This window comes from Chelonia mydas, chromosome 1 (genome assembly GCF_015237465.2).
Source record: "Chelonia mydas isolate rCheMyd1 chromosome 1, rCheMyd1.pri.v2, whole genome shotgun sequence".
Taxonomy (NCBI): Eukaryota; Metazoa; Chordata; order Testudines; family Cheloniidae; genus Chelonia; species Chelonia mydas.
The window spans coordinates 276,330,957-276,356,409 of record NC_057849.1 but is presented as its reverse complement, the minus strand read 5'-3'; the positions used below and the strand labels follow the sequence as shown (position 1 = coordinate 276,356,409).

The 25,453-nt window shown below is 42.9% G+C and overlaps 1 long non-coding RNA gene across 2 annotated transcripts in view; it reads left to right on the top strand.

The window, feature by feature from the left end:
• The first annotated feature begins 77 nt into the window (after nt 1-77).
• The window catches only part of LOC119564476, a 43,266-nt gene continuing 17,890 nt past the window's right edge, over nt 78-25,453 (top strand). The window contains exons 1-2 of one of the 2 annotated variants that reach the window (XR_005223374.2): nt 78-392; nt 18,966-19,069. This is a non-coding gene — a long non-coding RNA (uncharacterized LOC119564476). Of the gene's footprint in view, nt 393-14,563; nt 19,070-25,453 lie in introns of both variants that reach the window. The other variant, XR_005223373.2, reaches the window with a different exon arrangement.

The following is a 25,453-nucleotide window of genomic DNA, read 5'->3' as shown; positions in this document are numbered from 1 at the left end:
GGGAGGCGGTTGCTGCGGCAGGGATGGAGCCGCAGCGGGTGGCGGGGGGGGGAATCGGAGAGGCACAGGGACCCTGAGCAGGGAGCGCGCCTCAGCGGTCGGCTGCTGGGCGGGGTGGCAGCAGAGCAGGGGCCGTTGAGCCGCGCGGGCGCGGGCTGAGGTGAGCAGTTCAGCCGACAGGCCACGGGGCTCCCTGGCGGGTGCAGTGCAGAATACCACTCCGCGTGGTACTGTGCTACCGGTAGCGCTTCTCGAACCGTGTGGATTGTAAGAAACTGCTGTTGTATTAAACTGCTACCCGATGTCGCAAATGCCTGTCGATGGCCGTGTCTTGCACTGTCGTGTATGTGAAATTGCTATGTGTAGAAACGTGCTCCCTGTAGCCGTGAGGGGTACGTGTAGATTGTAAGAAACAGCTTTTGTAAAAAGATGCTACTTTATTTGTACATGCTTGAAAACTGTTATCATGTTTCAATCTTCCCTCGTAGGTCATGTTGTCTAGACCTTAAATTTTCACAAACTTTATAAGTGTACCTTCTATGCCATTATTTCAATCATTAAAATTTTGAATAGAAACGTATCCAGAACTGACCCCTGGAGAGCCCCACTCCTTATGCCCATTTTATTTTAGTTCCATCTAGGTTTCATTTCCATAGTGTGTTTATGAGAAGGTCATGGGAGACAGTATCAAAGGCCTTACTAAAGGCAAGATACGCCACAGCTACGGCTTGTAGGCTTGTTACACTGTTAAAGAAAGCTATCAGGTTGGTTTTACATGTGAGACTGCTTGAAATACCTTTTTTAGCAAAGTAGGACCTGTCACTGCTGCAGGTAGCATGGTCCTACAGATAGCATTCACACACACCAACCACCACTTCCCCCTCCCCCATGTATGAAACTGCAAAGTATAGATGCTACCTGTAACACTGCAAAGTGATGAAGTTAATTCCTACAGACAGCAGTTTCTGACACTGCTGGTATGCGAGACTGCTATTTGTAGGAATTAGCTACATCAGATGGCCTTTTTTAAGCAAAGTTGGACCTGTTGTAGCTGCAGGTAGCACAGTCCTACAGATAGCATTTTCACACACACACAAAACTGCAAACTATAGGGATGTGCTACCTGTAACACTGCAATGTGATGAAGCTACCCCACATCAGCCACCTTGCATAAAGTATATATTAGCTATGTCGTATCTGTATCAAAAGCATATTTTCATAAAGAATGTAGAGTATAATGTCACACCCCACATGTATGTTTGCTGATCTGCAAATAGTAAAGGAGCATGCACCTTTGGGTGCAAATGCTCATGACAGTAGTGCAGAGCCATGCAAGCTCCATGATTCTGTGTGAGATGGCAGACAGTGAGGAGGGCCAGGCAGGTTAGTGGGTTTAGAGAAAAAGGTGTAAACATTATGTATACGTTTATGTATGGGATACAAATAAAATTAGTGGGTGGTTAACAATGCATTATAAGAAGTTGGATCCCATGGCCACAACCACCCCAATCTGACCTGTTTAGTACCCAGCATACACTGCCAAACCAAACCAAAGCGTCCCAAAATACAGAGGTTGGACAGTAGGATATCTATTCGTGGTGCACCTCACTCTGAATCTATACAAGTGCTTCTGGTGAGTATCCTGACTGCTGAGACAAGGAGTCCAGGAGACATGCACACAAGTGACATAGTAACCGTAGTGACTCTGTGCTGACATAACTTGAGTTAACCCACACTTAAAGTGTGGATATGGCCTTAGGTATATTAAATGTTTGGGAGTATGAGGGTAGATTAAGATTCATTCAGGTGTTTAGGGTCAAGGCATTGGAACTGGCCTTACTGCACCCTACAGGCTCAGGAACAAAGAGACACATAAAAAAAAAGATTTATTTATTAAAATTTCTTGACTCGAGGGTGTATAACTCATGATTTTAGAATTCTTGTGGTTGTAAAGGTATCTTGGAGTTGTAGATGTGTGTTCATTATATTTTGAAAGGCAAAACTATGGGTTGAACAAAGAATTAGATCAGTCCCTCAGGGTAAGTACATTGGCTATTAGCCAAGATAATCAAGGGATGCAGGCCCATGCTCCGCATGTCCCTAAACCGTCCTTTGACTGCCAGATGCTGGGAGTGGACAATGGGATGGTTCAATGTGTCATTACCTGGTCTGATCATTCCCTTAGAAGCACCTGACATTGGCCACTGTCACAAGACAGGATACTAGATTAGGCGGACTATTGGTCTGACCCACGATAGCAGTTCTAATTTCCTGCAAAAATTACAAGAGATTTTTTTCCAGGGAGAAAGACATTATAGGAGATAGTATACTGCCTTTATTGAATATTTAAGAATCAAGTTGTACACAATGGCATACGGAAAAACACTAAGGGCTAGACTGAGAGGCAAAATAACAGTTACAAAAATGCAATCCCCATTGGTGGATTGACTCAGAACAAAGTTTTGACAATAGGCCAGAAATTCAGTCAGAGTGGAAGTCAGATGATCCAACAGAATAAACATCTGCTCTAAAAATGAAAAGAAAAAATTAGAATTAAAATTTCACGGAATTCAGGGAATCCCAGCAGATCAGACAACTTGGGAAACTGCTCGGAGACTCTATACCAGTGGTTCTCAAAGCCGGTCCGCCGCTTGTTCAGGGAAAACCTCTGGCGCACCGGACCGGTTTGTTTACCTGCCGCATCCGCAGGTTCAGCCGATTGCAGCCCCCACTGGCCGTGGTTTGCCGCTCCAGGCCAATGGGTGTGCTGGCTTTCCCTGAACAAGCAGCAGACCGGCTTTGAGAACCACTGCTCTATACATTCAGATACAGTGATAAGGGATTCTTTGTTTCTGAGGGGATATATGCAAAATGTTTCACTGAATTAAATCTCAGGGATTATCTACACTGGCAAGTTAAAGCGCTCTAACTTGCTGGCTTAGGGGTGTGAAAAATCACACACACACACACCTGAGCGCAGCAAGTTTGAGCACTTTAAAGCGCTAGTGTAGACAGGCTTGGCTCCCAGTGCTCGGAGTTAATCCCCTCGTCGAGGTGGATTACCAGGAGCACTGGCACCCGCGGCAGCGCTTTGAACTTTGTAGTGTAGACATAGCCTCAGTAGGTTAGATCAGAAAAGAGGAGCTGAATTAAGTAGGACTGGATGTAAGGAGAGTGATCACTTTAGATAAGCTATTACCAGCAAGAGAGTGGGGTGGGAAAACCTTTTGTAGTGGTAAACACCCATTTTTTCATGCTTTGTGTGTATAAAAAGATCTTCTATACTTTCCACAGTATGCATCCGATGAAGTGAGCTTTAGCTCACGAAAGCTTATGCTCAAATAAATTGCTTAGTCTCTAAGGTGCCACAAGTACTCCCTTTCTTTTAACTAGGATTGGGATGCCTGTGCCTTTAAGAACTCAGCCCTGTGCCTGTGCCTTTAAGAACCCAGCTCTGGTAAGCCCGTGCTGAGAGGTGCTGTCTGTGAGAGGGGAAAATAAAAAAACCCCTTTTCCCCCCCACCATTTTTGCAAACACTGGTGTCTCAGTCCCACTGGGCTAACTGCTATCTCCTCTGCCCCTGCCTGCGCTGGGTTTTGCCCTCTGAAACCCTCTGCCAGCGCCTCACTCCTGGGCTTAACTCCTCCTCCTCTCCCCTCATCCCTGATTTTGCCATTTAGCCCCTCTCCTAACGCTGCCTCCAGCTGCTTGACCCCCCTGACCAGTAAATTTCCACCCCCTGCTCAGACCCTGCCCCCCCCCCGCTCCGATTCGCCCCCTTTGCCACTTTTTAACCCCTGTCAAAAGCAGTCCGCAGAATCTTATAGGTAATAAGGGCAGGATGAAGCGCAGTGGCTTCAGCAGATGAACTGAGCATGCTCAGTACACCAGAAGTAGCACATTACTAGGCAGAGCAGTATCCTACACCGGCGCAGGGCAAGGGGGGTCCAGCCCGCAGACTAGACCGGGTGGGCGCAGAGGGCCCGGCCCTTCCTCGATCGATGTCCCCCATCTGCTCGCTACACCTGGCCTGGCGGCCGGGGACTGAGGGAGGCCGCCTAGGGCTCGCCTCCCGCCTGCCCCGTCCAAGGTGTTACCTGGCAGCATGTGCAGAAACACAGGGAGTCGTGACAACGAGGAGTAGCGGCTGTCACCGGTCCGTCCCTGAGGCCGCATTTCAGCAAGTGCCTGCCTGGGCAGGGCCGTGGGCTCCTGCAAAGACCCCGGGGAGGCTTCGTCCACGTTGTGCAAATTTTGCCTCAATTTCCCTCTTTGAACGAAGTGGGGATAATACACCTTTCCCATGGCGGGGGGATAATTAATTACTCTCGATAAAGCACGCTGATATGCAAAGCAGTGCAAATGCCTTTTTTTATATCAACCTAGATTTGGTTTCTACCCCCTGTGCCCCTCATAGGGTGGGCTCTTTTTAGCTGCATTGTCTTAAATTATATTTCCCTTGGAGGAAGGTATGGGTTTAAATTTACTGGAGAAGCTTTGAATTTGTACTAATAAGAATCAAAATATAGTCTGAGACATTCACAAAACCTCTAACACTTCAAATTCTGCAAGGTTACCCTTTCCTCATTAGAAGGGTTCCTTTTCTTTACTGCATCCATTTCCACAGCCCAATCAAGCTTCCTTTTTCTTTTCTGTTGATTGATGTGTGCCAGCACCATTTGACAAGAGGCAGTTACATTAAAGTTACCCACCTGTAAGGATTAGTTTCTCACTGTATTTTGGGCCAAATTTCCATATGCAGACACCTTTGCTGTATCAACCAAATTTTCTCACACATCCACTGTGCCTACAGAACCTTTATGCAAAATTTGCTGGCATGGTGTGTGTGAACATATTCAACAGACATTATTTAGGCAACTGCATTAAGACATCTTTTCAAATGTCAGCAGTAGGGCATGAACACAATTTGCAGATATAACTTAAGCGTATATAGAAAAGGAGTACTTGTGGCACCTTAGAGACTAACCAATTTATTTGAGCATAAGCTTTCGTGAGCTACAGCTCACTTCATCGGATGCATACTGTGGAAACTGCAGAAGACATTATATACACAGAGACCATGAAACAATACCTCCTCCCACCCCACTCTCCTGCTGGTAATAGCTTATCTAAAGTGATCATCAAGTTGGACCATTTCCAGCACAAATCCAGGTTTTCTCACCCTCTGCCCCGCCCCCCCCCCCCCCCCCCCCAAACTCACTCTCCTGCTGGTAATAGCGCATCCAAAGTGACCACTCTCTTTACAATGTGTATGATAATCAAGTTGGGCCATTTCCAGCACAAATCCAGGTTTTCTCACCCCCCCCCCCGCCACACACACAAACTCACTCTCCTGCTGGTAATAGCTCATCCAAACTGACCACTCTCCTTACAATAAAAAGAAAAGGAGTACTTGTGGCACCTTAGAGACTAACCAATTTATTTGAGCATGAGCTTTCGTGAGCTACAGCTCACTTCATCGGATGTAGCTCACGAAAGCTCATGCTCAAATAAATTGGTTAGTCTCTAAGGTGCCACAAGTACTCCTTTTCTTTTTGCGAATACAGACTAACACGGCTGTTACTCTGAAACCTCTCCTTACAATGTGTATGATAATCAAGGTGGGCCATTTCCAGCATAAATCCAAGTTTAACCAGAACGTCGGGGGGGGGGGGGCGGGGGGGGTAGGAAAAAACAAGGGGAAATAGGCTACCTTGCATAATAACTTAGCCACTCCCAGTCTCTATTTAAGCCTAAATTAATAGTATCAAATTTGCAAATGAATTCCAATTCAGCAGTTTCTTGCTGGAGTCTGGATTTGAAGTTTTTTTGTTGTAAGATAGCGACCTTCATGTCTGGAATTGCGTGACCAGAGAGATTAAAGTGTTCTCCGACTGGTTTATGAATGTTATAATTTTTGACATCTGATTTGTGTCCATTTATTCTTTTACGTAGAGACTGTCCAGTTTGACCAATGTATATGGCAGAGGGGCATTGCTGGCACATGATGGCATATATCACATTGGTGGATGTGCAGGTGAACGAGCCTCTGATAGTGTGGCTGATGTGATTAGGCCCTGTGATGGTGTCCCCTGAATAGATATGTGGGCACAGTTGGCCACGGGCTTTGTTGCAAGGGTAGGTTCCTGGGTTAGAGGTTCTGTTGTGTGGTATGTGGTTGTTGGTGAGTATTCGCTTCAGGTTGGGGGGCTGTCTGTAGGCAAGGACTGGCCTTTCTCCCAAGATTTGTGAGAGTGTTGGGTCGTCCTTCAGGATAGTTGTAGATCCTTAATAATGCGTTGGAGGGGTTTTAGTTGGGGGCTGAAGGTGACGGCTAGTGGCGTTCTGTTATTTTCTTTGTTAGGCCTGTCCTGTAGTAGGTAACTTCTGGGAACTCTTCTGGCTCTATCAGTTTGTTTCTTCACTTCCGCAGGTGGGTATTGTAGTTGTAAGAATGCTTGATAGAGATCTTGTAGGTGTTTGTCTCTGTCTGAGGGGTTGGAGCAAATGCGGTTGTATCGCAGAGCTTGGCTGTAGACGATGGATCGTGTGGTGTGGTCAGGGTGAAAGCTGGAGGCATGTAGGTAGGAATAGCGGTCAGTAGGTTTCTGGTATAGGGTGGTGTTCATGTGACCATTGTTTATTAGCACTGTAGTGTCCAGGAAGTGGATCTCTTGTGTGGACTGGACTAGGCTGAGGTTGATGGTGGGATGGAAATTGTTGAAATCATGATTGAAATCAAATCATGATTTCAACAATTTCCATCCCACCATCAACCTCAGCCTGGTCCAGTCCACACAAGAGATCATAGAATCATAGAATATCAGGGTTGGAAGGGACCTCAGGAGGTCATCTAGTCCAACCCCCTGCTCAAAGCAGGACCAATCCCCAATTAAATCATCCCAGCCAGGGCTTTGTCAAGCCTGACCTTAAAAACTTCTAAGGAAGGAGATTCTACCACCTCCCTAGGTAACACATTCCAGTGTTTCACCACCCTCCTAGTGAAAAAGTTTTTCCTAATATCCAACCTAAACCTCCCCCACTGCAACTTGAGACCATTACTCCTTGTCCTGTCCTCTTCTACCACAGAGAATAGTCTAGAACCATCCTCTCTGGAACCACCTCTCAAGCAGTTGAAAGCAGCTATCAAATCCCCCCTCATTCTTCTCTTCTGCAGACTAAACAATCCCAGTTCCCTCAGCCTCTCCTCATAACTCATGTGTTCCAGACCCCTAATCATTTTTGTTGCCCTTCGCTGGACTCTCTCCAATTTATCCACATCCTTCTTGTAGTGCGGGGCCCAAAACTGGACACAGTACTCCAGATGAGGCCTCACCAATGTCGAATAGAGGGGAACGATCACGTCCCTCGATCTGCTCGCTATGCCCCTACTTATACATCCCAAAATGCCATTGGCCTTCTTGGCAACAAGGGCACACTGCTGACTCATATCCAGCTTCTCGTCCACTGTAACCCCTAGGTCCTTTTCCGCAGAACTGCTGCCTAGCCATTCGGTCCCAAGTCTGTAGCTGTGCATTGGGTTCTTCCGTCCTAAGTGCAGGACCCTGCACTTATCCTTATTGAACCTCATCAGATTTCGTTTGGCCCAATCCTCCAATTTGTCTAGGTCCCTCTGTATCCTATCCCTGCCCTCCAGCGTATCTATCACTCCTCCCAGTTTAGTATCATCCGCAAATTTGCTGAGAGTGCAATCCACACCATCCTTCAGATCATTTATGAAGATATTGAACAAAACCGGCCCCAGGACCGACCCCTGGGGCACTCCACTTGACACCGGCTGCCAACTAGACATGGAGCCATTGATCACTACCCGTTGAGCCCGACAATCTAGCCAACTTTCTACCCACCTTATAGTGCATTCATCCAGCCCATACTTCTTTAACTTGCTGACAAGAATACTGTGGGAGACCATGTCAAAAGCTTTGCTAAAGTCAAGAAACAATACATCCACTGCTTTCCCTTCATCCACAGAACCAGTTATCTCACCATAGAAGGCGATTAGATTAGTCAGGCATGACCTACCCTTGGTGAATCCATGCTGACTGTTCCTGATCACTTTCCTCTCATGTAAGTGCTTCAGGATTGATTCCTTGAGGACCTGCTCCATGATTTTTCCGGGGACTGAGGTGAGGCTGACTGGCCTGTAGTTCCCAGGATCCTCCTTCTTCCCTTTTTTAAAGATTGGCACTACATTAGCCTTTTTCCAGTCATCTGGGACTTCCCCCGTTCGCCACGAGTTTTCAAAGATAATGGCCAATGGCTCTGCAATCACATCCGCCAATTCCTTTAGCACTCTCGGATACAACTCGTCCGGCCCCATGGACTTGTGCACATCCAGCTTTTCTAAATAGTCCCTAACCACCTCTTTCTCCACAGAGGGCTGGCCATTTACACCCCATGTTGTGATGCCCAGCGCAGCAGTCTGGGAGCTGTCCTTGTTAGTGAAGACAGAGGCAAAAAAAGCATTGAGCACATTAGCTTTTTCCACATCCTCTGTCACTAGGTTGCCTCCCTCATTCAGTAAGGGGCCCACACTTTCCTTGGCTTTCTTCTTGTTGCCAACATACCTGAAGAAACCCTTCTTGTTACTCTTGACATCTCTTGCTAGCTGCAGCTCCAGGTGCGATTTGGCCCTCCTGATTTCATTCCTACATGCCCGAGCAATATTTTTATACTCTTCCCTGGTTATATGTCCAACCTTCCACTTCTTGTAAGCTTCTTTTTAATGTTTAAGATCCGCTAGGATTTCACCGTTAAGCCAAGCTGGTCGCCTGCCATATTTACTATTCTTTCGATTAGATCCACTTCCTGGACACTACAGTGCTAATAAACAATGGTCACATAAACACCACCCTATACCGGAAACCTACTGACTGCTATTCCTACCTACTTGCCTCCAGCTTTCACCCTGACCACACCACACGATCCATCGTCTACAGCCAAGCTCTGCGATACAACCGCATTTGCTCCAACCCCTCAGACAGAGACAAACACCTACAAGATCTCTATCAAGCATTCTTACAACTACAGTACCCACCTGCGGAAGTGAAGAAACAAATTGATAGAGCCAGAAGAGTTCCCAGAAGTCACCTACTACAGGACAGGCCTAACAAAGAAAATAACAGAACGCCACTAGCCGTCACCTTCAGCCCTCAACTAAAACCCCTCCAACGCATTATTAAGGATCTACAACCTATCCTGAAGGATGACCCAACACTCTCACAAATCTTGGGAGACAGGCCAGTCCTTGCCTACAGACAGCCCCCCAACCTGAAGCAAATACTCACCAACAACCACATACCACACAACAGAACCACTAACCCAGGAACCTATCCTTGCAACAAAGCCCGTTGCCAACTGTGCCCACATATCTATTCAGGGGACACCATCACAGGGCCTAATCACATCAGCCACACTATCAGAGGCTCGTTCACCTGCACATCCACCAATGTGATATATGCCATCATGTGCCAGCAATGCCCCTCTGCCATATACATTGGTCAAACTGGACAGTCTCTACGTAAAAGAATAAATGGACACAAATCAGATGTCAAGAATTATAACATTCATAAACCAGTCGGAGAACACTTTAATCTCTCTGGTCACGCAATTCCAGACATGAAGGTCGCTATCTTACAACAAAAAAACTTCAAATCCAGACTCCAGCAAGAAACTGCTGAATTGGAATTCATTTGCAAATTTGATACTATTAATTTAGGCTTAAATAGAGACTGGGAGTGGCTAAGTCATTATGCAAGGTAGCCTATTTCCCCTTGTTTTTTCCTACCCCGCCCCCCCCCCAAAACGTTCTGGTTAAACTTGGATTTATGCTGGAAATGGCCCACCTTGATTATCATACACATTGTAAGGAGAGTGGTCAGTTTGGATGAGCTATTACCAGCAGGAGAGTGAGTTTGTGTGTGTGGTTTTTGGAAAAGGGGGGCGGGGCTGAGAAAACCTGGATTTGTGCTGGAAATGGCCCAACTTGATTATCATACACATTGTAAAGAGAGTGGTCACTTTGGATGGGCTATTACCAGCAGGAGAGTGGGGTGGGAGGAGGTATTGTTTCATGGTCTCTGTGTATATAATGTCTTCTGCAGTTTCCACAGTATGCATCCGATGAAGTGAGCTGTAGCTCACGAAAGCTTATGCTTAAATAAATTGGTTAGTCTCTAAGGTGCCACAAGTACTCCTTTTCTTTTTGCGAATACAGACTAACACGGCTGTTACTCTGAAACCTGTCTTAAGCGTATATGGACACCATATGCATAAGTGTCCATAAGCACATTTTAGGCACCTGCGATTAAAAGTGTGACCCTTTGTGGATAATTTATATAGTACCTTTAATCCCCAAAGCACTTTACAATCAGTCTTCATAGTGGTTTTTACTAACATGAGTAACCCTATTTTCTCTGTCAGAGTCCTGATTGAGTTCCCCTGTGCAGACACTCACCAGCCTACTGGGTTTGGACCTGCATGCTGGATCTGTGTGCTTCTAAACTCTCTTGCATTTGGGCAGGCTCCAGCCTGTCTCTGGTCCTGGCCTCTAGGGCACTGATTTTCTGTCTTATGCCACTTCTGTGGAATATGATTCCATGGGCCAGCTGCCCTAGGTCCCAAGACCAATGCAGAACCCTCCCGCATAACTTAAGAACATTCTTCCCAAGCTCCATCCTCAAGAGGTACACTGGTTTATAGTTTGAAACAAGTAACAAACAGACTTTATAGAGGAATTCCTAAACCACTGTACTCAAAGACAAATCAGAAGAGATACAAAATTCTAGGCAAAATAAACACCTGCTTGCAATTCCCGGCTCAGAGTCCTCACCACTCCTGAGCATTCTTCTTTGGGTTTTGATCAGTGCTTTCAGGGGTCCCAGGTCTCCTGGATCCCACTCCTCTAGCTCCGTTTTGTCTTCCTGATTAGGGAGTCTCTTTTGACTCCTGCAGCAAGCTCCCATTAGCTGGTTCAGGTCTGGTGCTCAAAGGGTTCCCCAACTCAGCGTATGTCCCTTTGTGTTTCCTGAATCACTCAGAGTCTGTGTTTTTAAAAGCTATTCTAACACCTTGTTTCTTTGCTTCTGCTGTGGGTTTTCCATTGTGCCAACACCAAACCCTGCAGACAACTTGCATCCATCTCATTGTTCCAGGTTGCTTCCAACCTGAATGGAAGACCATTCAGGTTAATGATTTCTTGTTGTTCTTGTTCACCTGTATAGACTTGCTTGGGAGCTACATGACATAAACCCTGTGAGCAAATAGCTAATTCACTATACACTGAGGCATTCAATAGTACAGCAGTTTCATAAAATCATACGTTTTACACAGAAATTTTTGCAAACTATCACATGTTCTATAGTAAATGTTTGGAAGAGTGGACTCAATCCTGCAAAGTGCTGACCGTTCTGGCTCAATCCAGCAAAGCACTCAAGCACATGCTTCATCCATGTAAGTCAGTCCCATCATCTCTGAGACTACTCACATGTTAAAGTGCTTTCCGAGATCAGGCCAGACTGCTCAATAACTTGTAGATGCAGACCCTAAATGCCCTGACCACTGAAATGCATTCTACTCTATGAGCTGTTAACGGGTATGTTCTCACTGCAAAGTTAGCCCAGGCTCTTACACAGGCATTGCGCCTCCAGCCCCCTCTAATTCACACATGCACACACCTTGCCTTTCACAGAGTTTAGTGGAGCTTTCAACCTGAGCTAGCTGACACAGCCGTGGGTGTAAGTTAGAGCCTAGGGTCTGCTTTCACTTGCGCCAGTAACGCACCCACGTTACAGTGTGGATGCATGCTAAATCACTCCAGTGCTGATAATCCTTAAATGCCAAGGACAGGCAAGTTTTCCCACAGTTCATGGGGAAAAATCATACTCAGTTTACTGCAGGACAAAGAATCAAGGAACATGCTCCCAGAAGTCCTAGCGAAACACCCCAGGGACTGGAGCACCAGTGAGTACATGAACTTGAATGTGTGTATGGCTTTCCAGTATGGCTGTCCAGCTTTGCCGTATGGCTGTCCACACTCAGGCTAGGCAAACCTGGGTGCTCAGACCTGGGAGCCAGTCACCCAAACTAACTTTGCAGCAAAGACATTCTTTAAGGTTATATCTACACTATGAGCTAAGGGTGTGATACCCCTGCTCATCTACCCAGGCACTAGCGCTCATCAAGCTAACATGAATATAAATAATAGCGTAGCCACAGTAGTACAGGTAGCAGAGGTATGGCTGGCCTGTGCCGTGCCGAGTACAAACCCACCTGAAATCAGTGAGTATGCACTCCACACTCCTGCTACCACGGCTACACTGCTATTTATACTTGTGCTAGCTTAATGAGAGCTAGCACAAGTATGTGTACATGAGCAGGGGATCACACCCCTAGGTCATGGTTTAGATGTAGCCTCACAGTGTACAGCAAAACTACACAGCATTTTAGAACATTTAACATTTAATAATAATAATGCTAAACTATGGTTTTTTGCATCTTCAAAGTGCTTCACAAATAATATCAAAATCTAAATTTGAATTTGGCCAGGATACCAGGGTTAACAAACAAAAAGGTGCCACGGTCTAGGTCATAGGCACCGACTCTGTGGGTGCTCCAGCAAGCACCCAGGGACAAAAATTAGTGGGTGCTTAGCACCCACTGGCAGCCAAACTCCCCTCCTTCCTCCCCCCACCCCTGCCAGCAACCCCACTGATCAATTCCTCCCTCTCCCGCCGCGGATCAGCTGTTCTGTGGCATACAGGAGGCACTGGGAGGGAAGGGGAGGAAGAGGCAGAGCAGGGATTGGAGGGGTCAGGGGCAGGGAGAAGCAGGGCCGGGTTGGAAGCTTGGGGGCTAATGACCAGCAGTGATTATGATCTTGGTTTTGTATCTCATACAGAACACTAACTTTAGTAGCAAAATGCCCTTAGCCCAATGGGCTTTATTCTCTTCTCTAGCATATCAGTTTGATGGTATAGCCGAGTGGAGATTAGACCGTAGGCTGGTTCAGTACTCACTCACTTGGAGATATGCCATTTCCTGCAGCATCAATAATTGCTACAGCAATCATGTGCTCTTTTGTAATCTACCACACAAGTACAGCTGGTGAAATTCAACCTCGTGCAGAGGGTCAACACAAGACCTATGCACCATTTAAGTCCTACCTTAAGGGTTCTGTTCACCCTTTGAAAAGGAATTTTAACTTGACAGGTCCTACTTCTGCTTAGCTTGTGTAAACCAACAAGATCACAGAATAAGGTGGGGTAATTGAATAACTGCAGGGCATAAAGACATATGTGTAAATCCCCAAGGTTATCAAACATGACAAATGATTACAAGTGCCTCAATTTTTGAGTGCCCAATTTAGCACCCACCAGCAGCCAAGCTTCCCTCCTTCCCCCCCAGCGCCTCCCGCCCGCCGGCAGCCCTGCCGATCAGCTCCTCCCCTCCCTCCCATAACCTCCCTGGAACCTGGTTTTTGGAGGTTAGAGGAGGAGCATTTTCTGAAAACCAGGACACCATGAGGTGCCTCAAGTTGAGCATCCAAAATCATTAGTTATTCTTGAAAACCTTTGTGTGTGTCTATATGCACAGTACTATTAGGGAGAGGCCAAAGACAGTTTATGTACTTGATATATAGATTGGATTAAGTGTATAATTGTGTGTGATCACACAGCAATACTACAAAGAGACCAGAAAATATAAAGTAGCAGGAATATGAGATAATAGGTAATTAAGAGTTAATAAAAAAAATTATTTAGTGACAGTTAAACTTGTACCAAGATATATCTCACCAGCCCAGAATCTTACAAATATGGAAATAAAGTGAAAGTGTCCAGCATTCATTGCCACCTTCACATTTCCCACACACTATCAATAACACACATGCAATCTTCAATAGATATTGAAAAGAAATACATACCCCAATTTGCACTCTCACGCAAAGTCTTAATAGTGACCTCATAATCTGTTATATTAACAGATTGGCACAGTGAACTGTCACCCAGTCCATTAATTAGGAAAAATTTTCTTCCTTAACATTGTTAAGGTTGCTGTAAAGACCATGTGTGAGAACAAGAGTTGGGTAATATAAATGAAAACAAGTGACTTGTGAGAATAGTTAATAACATTTAATAATTGTTAAGAAAAAGAAAAAAATGAACTTTTGGCAGGAAAACTTGTGATTGGCAGCAGAATGCTTCATTTGGAAATGCTCCCAAATTAAACCATTTTAAGAGGACATCTAAACAGAAAATAATTAGATAGCAATAGCCCCCTATTCTTACATTTCACTGTCAGCAGCCCTGATCCTGAAAACGGGCAGGTGAATAACTTTACACACGAGTCATGTAATTGAACTCAGTAGGACTATTGATGTATAAAGGTAATCATATAAGCATTTGCATGACTGGTATGTTTGTATAGTATGCTTTTAGTTTGTGCAATGACAGGCATCAATTTTTTTTTACCATATCAAATGGAACATAAAAAATGATTTATCAATGTGTTTGGTTTTGTTAAACACTTTTTTTGCAATTCTAGGGCTTTGTTTGAAGCTAATTAAATGCAGGTGCTATGGCCAGGTCGTGGGCCGCCAAACAACAAGACAGGAGGTGGGAGTCAGCTGGGTCAGGCTACCAGGAGATCAGAAGCAGAAGACAAACTTGAGATCAGAACCACAAGTCAGTAACCGGAGGCAGGCTGTGTCAGGATACCAGGTGGTCAAAGTGGAGATCAGAAACCAGGAGTCAAGCCACAGAAGCAGGATGCAAAAGGCACACAGTCTGGAGCAAGATTGATCCCAGTTGTTCAGACAGCTTCCTGGTCTTGCTGCTGGCTAAAGTATGCCTAATGGGCCAATTGGCTGCTCTGGGATTCCACCAATAGGACCTTGGGGTGGAGCCTCAGAGTGGAACTGGACTTCATGGGTCCTGGGTAAGCAGTTGTCAGCAGGCTGCTAAGTGGTGGGTTGGAGCATGCAGCTCCTGCAGACCTAGGTTCAAGGCCTGTGGGTTATGACAACAGACTTCCATATTACAGATGAGGCTTTTGCACCAGCCAAAATATTCAAACTGTATGCTTTTTGGGTTGCAGAAACACTTTTTTCCCCAAGCTTCTCAGGGAAGGGATTGTCTTTGTTTACATTTTGAACAGCACTTGGGACATTGTTGGTGCTTAACAAATAATATAATCAGTAGCTGCCTCAGTGGGTAACTGGAAGCTTCAGCATAGTGCTCCTCTCTATGGCTCTGGCAATCTTTCTCTTCCCCTTGAGGATGTCCTCCCTGTGCCTTTTCTACCTCTTGGCTAATGGGTTCATTAGCCTGTTGGGCTCTCCTCAGCCCACCCCAATCCAACAGTTAAGCACAGCTGTTTCTAATAGGGCTACTTCAGAGCAACTACAGTAGTTGCAGTGACCAGAGTGCTGCATCGCTACGTTTCCCACACAGAGATATTGATATAAATCTGCTCAAATAATCTATATTCTCATGTAAAGTTCTCCACTAAATTCTCAAATTAAATGCACCCTGTTTTCTGCCAAAGATCATGCATATTAAAAGGAAAGTTGGGAAAAGAAGGAATGACAGGTCTCTAATCCCCAGGAAAATGATATGCTCAAGTGGATATCAGTAATATGATGCATCCACCATATGCTGATATTTTTTCCTTTTGTTTTACAATCATATTGCCCTATTTTTTAAAATGCCCCCCACTCTCATTGTTTTGTGGGGTGGGAAGGGACCCATACACTACAATGGAACTAATAAACCCCCCATACTGGGGAAAGAGGGAAATGGTATACACAAAGTGCTGTCTAAGATATAAGGCAAATAAACTGAAAAAACTGAGACTTTTTTCCTATAATATCTTAGGGGTATCCTGGTAATAACATGGGTACAACATTTTCAGACTGAACTATGATATCTGAGTTGATTTCGTCCCTTAGAAGCATGGGATCCACAATAACCCACATTGCTTGAGGTGGGGGGTTACTTTTTAATGCTATGTAATGCTGAGTCGTTAAAACCAACTCATACAATAATAACAGAGGCACATATTTATAAATTATCCAGCTCTGAATCAGAGAAGCAACAGCATATTTTCTCAATTTCATATGTGAGCTCTACACAGATTGCCATTTTGATATTCCTGGATGGGAATGCAAACTAATATTTAAAATTGATTCACATACAGGCTCTCTGGCATGTCTTTATTCATGCCCATCTGTTAAAATGGCATTTAGCCTACTCACGGTTCCAGCTAATAATAGTTGTACTGATGAACAAATGTGACATCACATGTTTTATTTGCAGTGTTCTTGAAGCTGCGTTGGTCCCAGGAAATGTGAGGCTATATGCTTCATTATAAAATGGACATTATGTGCCCATTCTTGTTTTCTTTGAAGCCAGTGAAAATTTTGCAATGACTTCAATAAGAGCAAAACAAAACCATATATCACTGACAAAGTGCCAATATTTTTATTCAATTTCTCTGCAGTCCTGTAAATGCTGCATGTGGAGAAGGATAGGTGTAGGAATCTTGTTAGCCAATGTGTTCAGATTGCTTGATCGCTATCTCTTTTTGGGTGGAGTGTTCTTAGGCACTTTTATGGATTATCTTTGGCATTTGATGTCTTCCAAACCTGCAGGGAGTCTAAGGACTTACAGTTGCTTTTATCCTTTTCTGGTCAGAATTTCTTCAGTGTGCTTTTGTGTTCCTTTTTTACTCCTTCTGTATCTTGAGTCAACAAATGTACTATTGAATTAGCAAAAAAATTTAGATGCTGGGGGCAGGGAGAGTGAAAATGTTCCCTGGTAGTGTGTGCAAGATGTTCCCTATGTGTTGCATTCATATTGCAGCTGAGACAAGCACTTCCCTGGCTGCAGGGGATCACCTTGCACAAAAGAAAATGAAAGCCAGCTCCTGTTCCAGTTATTCCTTTCACAATACGAATGTAAGAATAGTAAAGGATAACTGATAGGCTCAACATTTAAATATCTTCTACCCTCCCGCTACTACTAAGCATATTTATTTGTTTAAATATATTTCTTGGTACATAAAAAAGTCATCTTTCTTTCAAATCAAAGTTAAAATCTCAGTGAGGCACTGACCTGAGCAAAATTTGGATTCAGGGCATCCATGAGCCTGCCATGCTATCCACTCAGCCGGTAAGCTCTGTTTTCATGAGTCATCTGAACATATAATATAACCACACACTTATAATACATGCACATCTTACCCATGTACCAACCTAGATGACAACAACAAAACCAAAAAAATGAATAATAATGTTTCCCCTTTGGCATGAGCTGTCAGCTGCACTTGAGACCCCTTTTAATCTGTCTCTAATACATACGCTCTGGTGACCAGTTTCACTAATTTCATCCCTCTCTAGGTGGTACCATGTAGTCCTACCACTCTTAGAATGAGTGTCTGGGCCACAGCCCCCCTGTTTAGCAACGGTGATAACGTGACAGGCCCAACAGTGTTTGGCACCTGTAAGTCCTTTTCTTCCAGGAGCCTGTGACCAGTGGCTGATTAAAGTGACTCAAAAACAGCTTCTGCAAAACAGTTATTTATTCACCCAAAGGCATATAAACAGAGAAAAAGGATAAAACAATGAAAGTCCGATAAGCTGGGTCTTACCTAAGCATGATTCTTTCCTTGCAAATTTTAGAAAAGTTTCATTCAGCCCAGACACCCCTACTCCTGGCCTGGGAGAGACAGACAGCACCTGTCAGACTTACTTCCAGCCTCTGCTCTCCACACACCCTCTTCCTCCTGTGCAGGGACCTTCAACAGTTTAGTGTCCCTTTGATATTAGGCTTAGGTCTGGGCAAAATAGACCTGCTCACCTAGCTGGATCCAGGCAGATGGGTATTTCCGAATTAATAGCTGCCCTGCTCGTCCTTTATGGTCCCTATTCTCATTGGAGTTACGTTATCTCTGACGCTTTTTCATTTCCTGTTTGTTTTCCCCAGCAGCCTCCTTAGATGTAACTCTATGCAGATAGGCAGAGTAATATCAAGCAGGTAAACTGAGGTGCAACAATATTTATACAAAATAATACAAATAACTCGCTCATTCTCTGCAGTTCATCAAAATAAATTTAAATCCACATATTAACACACATTCAGGGAGTACAGTAACAGCATGAAGAAACCCATGAGCCCACAAAAACCCTAATACTAGTGCTATACAAGTCCTACAATGTGCTTAATTAAAATATATTATATTAGTGTTCTTTTAATTATTTAATTGGGATTGTGACCTATTGAGTAGAGCAGATGACTATAGATTAGGAGGCCTAGGTACTATTTCTGGCTCTTCCAGTTAATCTTTTTGTAACCCTGGACACATCATTTTAAAACTCTTAAATCTGCACTGCTGAGCTCATCAACATCAAGACCTGAGTTTGGATCTTTGATCTTAGTGTTTAATATCTTTAAATATGCACTCACAACTTTAAAGTTGGAATTTTAAAATACTGTGGCGTTTGAACATATATAAACATCAATTTTACTTTTCATTTTAGACAATGCATAACTCCAATAGCAGAAAGGAAACAATTCCACCAAATTCTGCATTCTCCTAATCATGCTGAGTAGTAGTATCTTACTCCTTGAGTAATCTAATTGATTTCAGAGGGACTATATGTGAAGGAAAGTACTACTCATCATAAACGTAGCAGAATCTGACTTTTGATTTGTGCCTATGGTGGTTTCATTCTTACGCTGTTTCTTTTAAAGTCCAGAAAATTTACAACAGTGTAAAACAGTTAACTTTACATGAAATAAATTTCAAGCCTATCCTGCTCCTGTTGACATTAGCAAGAGTTCTGCCACTGACTTCAGTTTGAGTAGGATTGGTCTAATAAATGGACAAATACAAGATAACTATAACTTTATAATGAAATAAAATGTGTTGTCACTTTTTTTTAAAGTGACTTCAACTGAGAATGATGGAGATTTTCTTGAAAGTGAAGATGCTTCTGTATGGAAACCATTTGTCAACATGCTGTTCAACAAGAAAGGCAATCTTATCTGAGTAAGGACGTTTAAATGGCTTGATACATAAAATTAATCTGCATTCATCTCCTTTGCAATACAAGTAAATTAATCTACCAACTATAAAAAGTATCCAAATCTTTCTTACATATTTCAGCTCTTACATATTTCTTGCTGATGTATTTAAAGTGCTATATTAATTTTGTGTTTTCTTCTTATTTATGGGCAAATTGTGACTTGCCCCGTATGCCTGTGAAATGGAGTAATGGGACATAATGTGCTCTGTTATTCCCTTATGTGGGTTATGTGACAAGCGTAGAGCAGCCTCTGTGAGATTGCTACTTCCCACTCCATTCAGGTGGGTGGGCAGAGTTGGGAAATGACAGAGCCTTGCCTCTGCCTGGGCCAGCTTACAGACCATCACAGCTAAACTAGTGCGAAAGGGGACATAATCTGATACTGAATAAACCAGTAGCAGATTACTTTCCCCTGGAGCAAAGGGGGAAACCAGAGAGAATTGTAGCTCTCAAGGATTTGTCTTCACGTGGAGTTATACAAGAGTCACAATTCCCTCCTTGGTTTATTCCTGGGGCAGTGCAGCTACTCATTGCTCTTTACTCAGAGCAGACTGTACAATTACAATCTAGCCCTAAATTATTGGAGGTGAGAGGATTGCTGTATCTCTGCATGAACTAGCTCAGAAACAAAAACAGATGAAGTGGCACTTCAATACATATCAGAATCAAATAGTTATTCAGTGGCTTTACAAACAGCATCATCTTAAATGTTAATGAGATTCTGACATTCTGTCTTCAACTTTCTTGTTATTCAGTGTTCTGAATAGATTTTTCTTTCTGGCAGGCTTGCAGCTTGCCTAAACATTAGAGTCACTAATTAAATTGCTTTAATCATACTGAAATATACGACAATAATTATTTCTTGACAACATGTTTAGAGTTTCTTGGGCCAATAAGAACTCCTTGAAAGCCCCTTTAACATTCAGACTGAGTGTTACATTATATGGAATGGCCTAAAATACCATTTTGAAGACTTTCTCCTGGAAAAAAAATAGCAAATGTCAAAAATTCATACCTTAAAAGGTGACCTAATGCAGCTCTATCCTGTGCAGTTTTCTGTGCTCCCATCCTGGAGTTTGTCCTTGCTTTCACACAGACATCAAGCAGTCTCTTCACACCAGAGGTTCTCAAACTGTGGTCTGCAAGCTCCATTCAGAGGGTCTGCGGATAGTTCTCTCTAAGGCGCGCAACTAGGTGGCTGCACATTACAGAATGAAAGGCCACCCACCTAATTAGTGGAGCCATGCAGGCATGGCTCCACTAATTAGGTGCCTGGACCCTGGAGAAGACGCACATGTAAGGTGAGGTGGTGGCCTTGGGGGGAATAGGGGGTAGGTGGGAGAGGGGGTGGGGTGAGAAGAGGGGATGGGGGGAATTTGGGATATGCAGGGCTGCGGCGGCCAGAGAAGGAGGTGACTTTCCCTAGCTCCAGGGTTGTGGCTGCCGGGGAAAGACGGCCCTCCTTCCCAGCCTCAGCTCTGTGCCTGCTGTGGCAGGGGAGAGGGGGCACATCCATCTCATTAGAAAGGTAAGACTACTGATATTAAAATATGAGTTGTGCTTTATTTGTAGAACAAAAGTTAATTATTATTAAGGGTTTTTTTTATATTGCGCTTTTATCCAAAGCGCTTTACAATAGTTAGCTAACAGTACAAACAACATTTGGAAAGATCATTAAGTGGTCTGCTAAGACCCTCAGCAATTTTCAAGTGGTCTGCGAAAAAAAAGGTTTTAGAACCACTGCTCTAGACATAAAGCAACCATTCCCTGCAATCACATACTGTACATAAAGAAAAGGAGTACTTGTGGCACCTTAGAGACTAACAAATTTATTTGAGCATAAGCTTTCATGAACTACAGCTCACTTCGTCCGATGCATTCCTCATGAAGTTGATAGATTTCCACTCCATACGGCTAAATTCAGTGCCTTGCATAATGACAGGTTTCAGAGTAGCAGCCATGTTAGTTTGTATTCGCAAAAAGAAAAGGAGTACTTGTGGCACCTTAGAGACTAACATTTATTTGAGCATAAGCTTTCGTGAGCTACTAGTCTCATTTCTGTACAGTGGCAATAGAAGCATAGAACAAAGAGGCATTTTAGTAATATTTTGTATTCCAAACATTCAAAATAATGTTTAATGATTATTACGTCTTTGTCTTAAAGCATAATATTGGATAGATAATGCATGTATAAATCATTTAGGAGCTCACACTTAGCTTTAGAAGCTATGAATACACTAATGTGCATATTAGAAACATTTAGGGCCACATTTTAGAACCCTTACTCATGTTAGTGAGCACTTACACATGGAGTCCCACTGAAATCCATTGAAGTTGATCATGAGTAAGTGCTTTCCAACATGAGAAAAGGTTCCAAAATCTGTTTCTTATTTATATGTTAACTTATTACAGGGATTTGTAACATACAGTCAATTTACAACTATATTATCTTTGGTTCAGATAAAATATATGATAAGAGACCTGATCCAGCATCCCCTACTTATCCAACATTCCTACTGATTTGCAGTTTAGCTTTAGTAAGGCCTAAAGAATCAGGCCTCAAAATAGAAATTAATACAAACAATCTTAATATATAGAGAGAATAAAGCTAAATATAACATAAAGAATGCCATTTGTCTATACAGTATTAAACAAGCCCCATACCATAATCAAAACAAAGTTAAACAAAAACATCCAGTTACCTAGAAACAAAATTAAAAATGTCTCTGTCTCCATCACATGACCAAAATCATTTATGGCCCAATTCTGCTATCCTTGCTCTCTCTGAGTAGTATTCACAGGTAATCAATAGGACAATAAGTGATTTAAGATACCATTCACTGTGAATAAGGGCGGCAGAATCTGGTCATTGATTAGGTAAATCAAATTAAGAGTGAGAATCTGTGTATTTTAAAATAAATAGAATATAAGTATCTCTGTCCTTCTTAAGACTACCATAAAAATATATATCTTATTGAACCTGTTGCTATGTAGAACGTACACCAGCAACCACACACCACACCACAGAACCACTAACCCAGGAACCTATCCTTGCAACAAAGCCCGTTGCCAACTATGTCCACATATCTATTCAGGGATGCCATCATAGGGCCTAATCACATCAGCCACACTATCAGAGGCTCGTTCACCTGCACGTCTACCAATGTGATATATGCCATCATGTGCCAGCAATGCCCCTCTGCCATGTACATTGGTCAAACTGGACAGTATCTACGTAAAAGAATAAATGGACACAAATCAGACGTCAAGAATTATAACATTCAAAAACCAGTTGGAGAACACTTCAATCTCTTTGGTCACTCGATTACAGACCTAAAAGTTGCAATTCTTCAACAAAAAAACTTCAAAAACAGACTCCAACGAGAGACTGCTGAATTGGAATTAATTTGCAAACTGGATACAATTAACTTAGGCTTGAATAGAGACTGGGAGTGGATGGGTCATTCCACAAAGTAAAACTATTTCCCCATGTTTATTCCCACCCCCCACTGTTCCTCAGAGGTTCCTGTCAACTGCTGGAAATGGCCCACCTTGATTATCACTTCAAAAGGTTCCCCCCCACCCGCACCCCACGCACTCTCCTGCTGGTAATAGCTCACCTTAAGTGATCACTCTCCTTACAGTGTGTATGGTAACACCCATTGTTTCATGTTCTCTGTGTATATAACTCTCCCCATTGTATTTTCCACTGAATGCATCCGATGAAGTGAGCTGTAGCTCACGAAAGTTTATGCTCAAATAAATTTGTTCGTCTCTAAGGTGCCACAAGTACTCCTTTTATTTATTCAGGACCAGATCATCAGCTGCTGTAAACATTCACTGAGAATCTGGACTGCAAAGTTTAGTATCTTGGGCTTTGATTCTGGTCTCAGATATGGGGTGTAAATTCTGAGTAAGTTTAGAGTAACCCTTCCAAAATAATTCCTTTTGACTCTCCCGCAAAGTGTTGTGTTTATCTGTGTGTCTGGTAATTCTGTTCTTTAGTACAGTTTCAGCCAGTTTGCCTGGTACTGAAATTAGGCTTATAAGCCTGGGATTGCCGGGATTGCTTCTGGAGCCTTTTTAAAAAATTTGGCATTTTGTTTGCTATCTGGTACAGAGGCTGATTTAAGCGATAGGTTACATACCACAATTAGTAGTTCTGCAATTTCATATTTGCATTCCTTCAGAACTCCTAAGTGAATATCATCTGGTCCTGTAACTTATTACTGTTTATCCATTTGTACCAAAAACTCCGACTGACACCTCAGTCTGGGACAGTTCCTCAGATCTATAATCTAAACAGAATGGTTCAGGTGTGGTATCTCCCTAATATCTTTTACAGTGAAGACCGATGCAAAGTATTCATTTAGCTTCTCTGCAATAGCCTTGTCTTCCTTGAGTTCTCCTTTAGCATCTTGCTCAACCAGTGGCCCCACTGATTGTTTGGCAGGCTTCCTGCCTCTGATGTACTGAAAACAATTTATTGTTTACTTTTTGTGTCTTTTGCTAGTTGCTCTTCATATTCTTTTTTGGCCTACCTACTTATATGTTTACCCTTGACTTGCTAGAGTTTATGCTCTTTTTATTTTCCTCAGTAGAACTGGACTTCCAATTTTTAAAGGATGTCTTTTTGTCTCTAACCATCTCTTTTACTCTGTTGTTAAGCCATGGTGGCACTTTTTTGGTCCTCTTACTGTTTTGTTTTTTAATTTGGGTTATACGTCTAGTTTGAGCCTCTATTATGGTGTTTTAAAAACATTTCCATGCAGGCATTTCACTCTTGTGACTGGTCCTTTTAATTTCCATTTAACTAGCCTCCTCATTTTTGTGTGGTTCTTTTTTTTAAAAGTTAAATGCTACAGTTGTTGGTTTTTTGAGTATTACACACACACACACGGATTTGCAGAACTTCAAAGAGTACTACTACAACCAGATGTGCAAGGAGAAATGATGATGACTGGATGCTTTGTTGACACAGCAAATAAAAATGCCAGGTTGCTGCTGGCATTCATGCAGCAGCTCGACATAGTGGATTGCTACTTCTGGGCCTGAGAAATGAGCACTGATTGGTGGGACTGATTTGTAATGCAGGTTTGAGAGGATGAGCTGTGACTGCAGAACTTTTGGATGCAAAAGGCCACATTTCTGGATCTGTGTGCTGAGCTCACCCGAGCCCTCCAGCCCAAGAACACCAGCATGAGAGCTGCATTGACAGTGCTTTATTCCTTATAAGCATTTTTTACCTTTTCTTTGCCTGAAACCTCATTTCCTCCCACCTCTACCCCATTTAAAAATGGCATCCATCTCATTTGTGTGTTTGGAGAACAAAGGCATTGATTCTTGATTGCTCACTTTACTTGTTAAATTTTACAAAATAAAATTTAAAAAATTAGTATGGCACTCCGAATTACGCAGTCTACATCAGATCAGTGTCCTGTGCTCAGACAGAGGAAGAAGAAAGAGTTAGATGTGGTATCCGCTCTTCTGTTCTTTGGCTTGTTGGGGGCTATCACTAAGTCCAGCTTCCCTGGGTGGCAAGATAGACTGGAAAGTTGAAGGGGATTCTTTGGTGTACTCAGGACTCAATAGCACCCAAAACATATTTCTAGCACTATAAGCATGCATTATTCACTTTCTGAGACAGTTCTTTATCCCCCAGAAATCAATGGCAAAATGTTCCATTAGTACCTCTGAGCACAGGATTAGGCCCACTGCTTTTAATTCAAGTACACGTCAAAAATATTACTGCATTTCTGTATGATAAACTCTAGCACACTTTGAAATTTCGGGGCTGCCAAGACATTTCTTACAAAGGAAAGCAAACACCATCACAAAGATTTGTCACTGTATTTTATTATCTGACCCTCACTTAGATTTTGTGGGCACAATACAGCTATCTTTAGTATCTTACATTATATTGTTAAGTAAGAAGAGTTCAGTTTTTTATTTCAAGAACTAAAGACTGATTTTTGTGTTTCTAAAGCTAAGAAGACATTAAAGTCATTATAAATATGTTGTTCATATTGATCCAAGGAATTATGTTTAATTCAGTACTCCTAATAAGTCGCCCTTCGTCCTCTTATATTTTTGGTGTTTGGAAACAATTTGCTACTAACCCAAATGCACAAACTTTTAGCTCTGACAATGAGAGCTTTAAAATTCCCCAACCCACTTTAAACAGATTCTTCTGGCTCAGTACAGAGAGGTCTGGCAGCAAAAGTAGGTGTTAATTGCTACAGTGAAAGAATAACTTACAGGGATGATTTAAACTGGTTACTAATAAAAGTGATTTTTGCTACAACTACTTGACCTACACATTTGAAAATTAATTTAATTCAGATAAT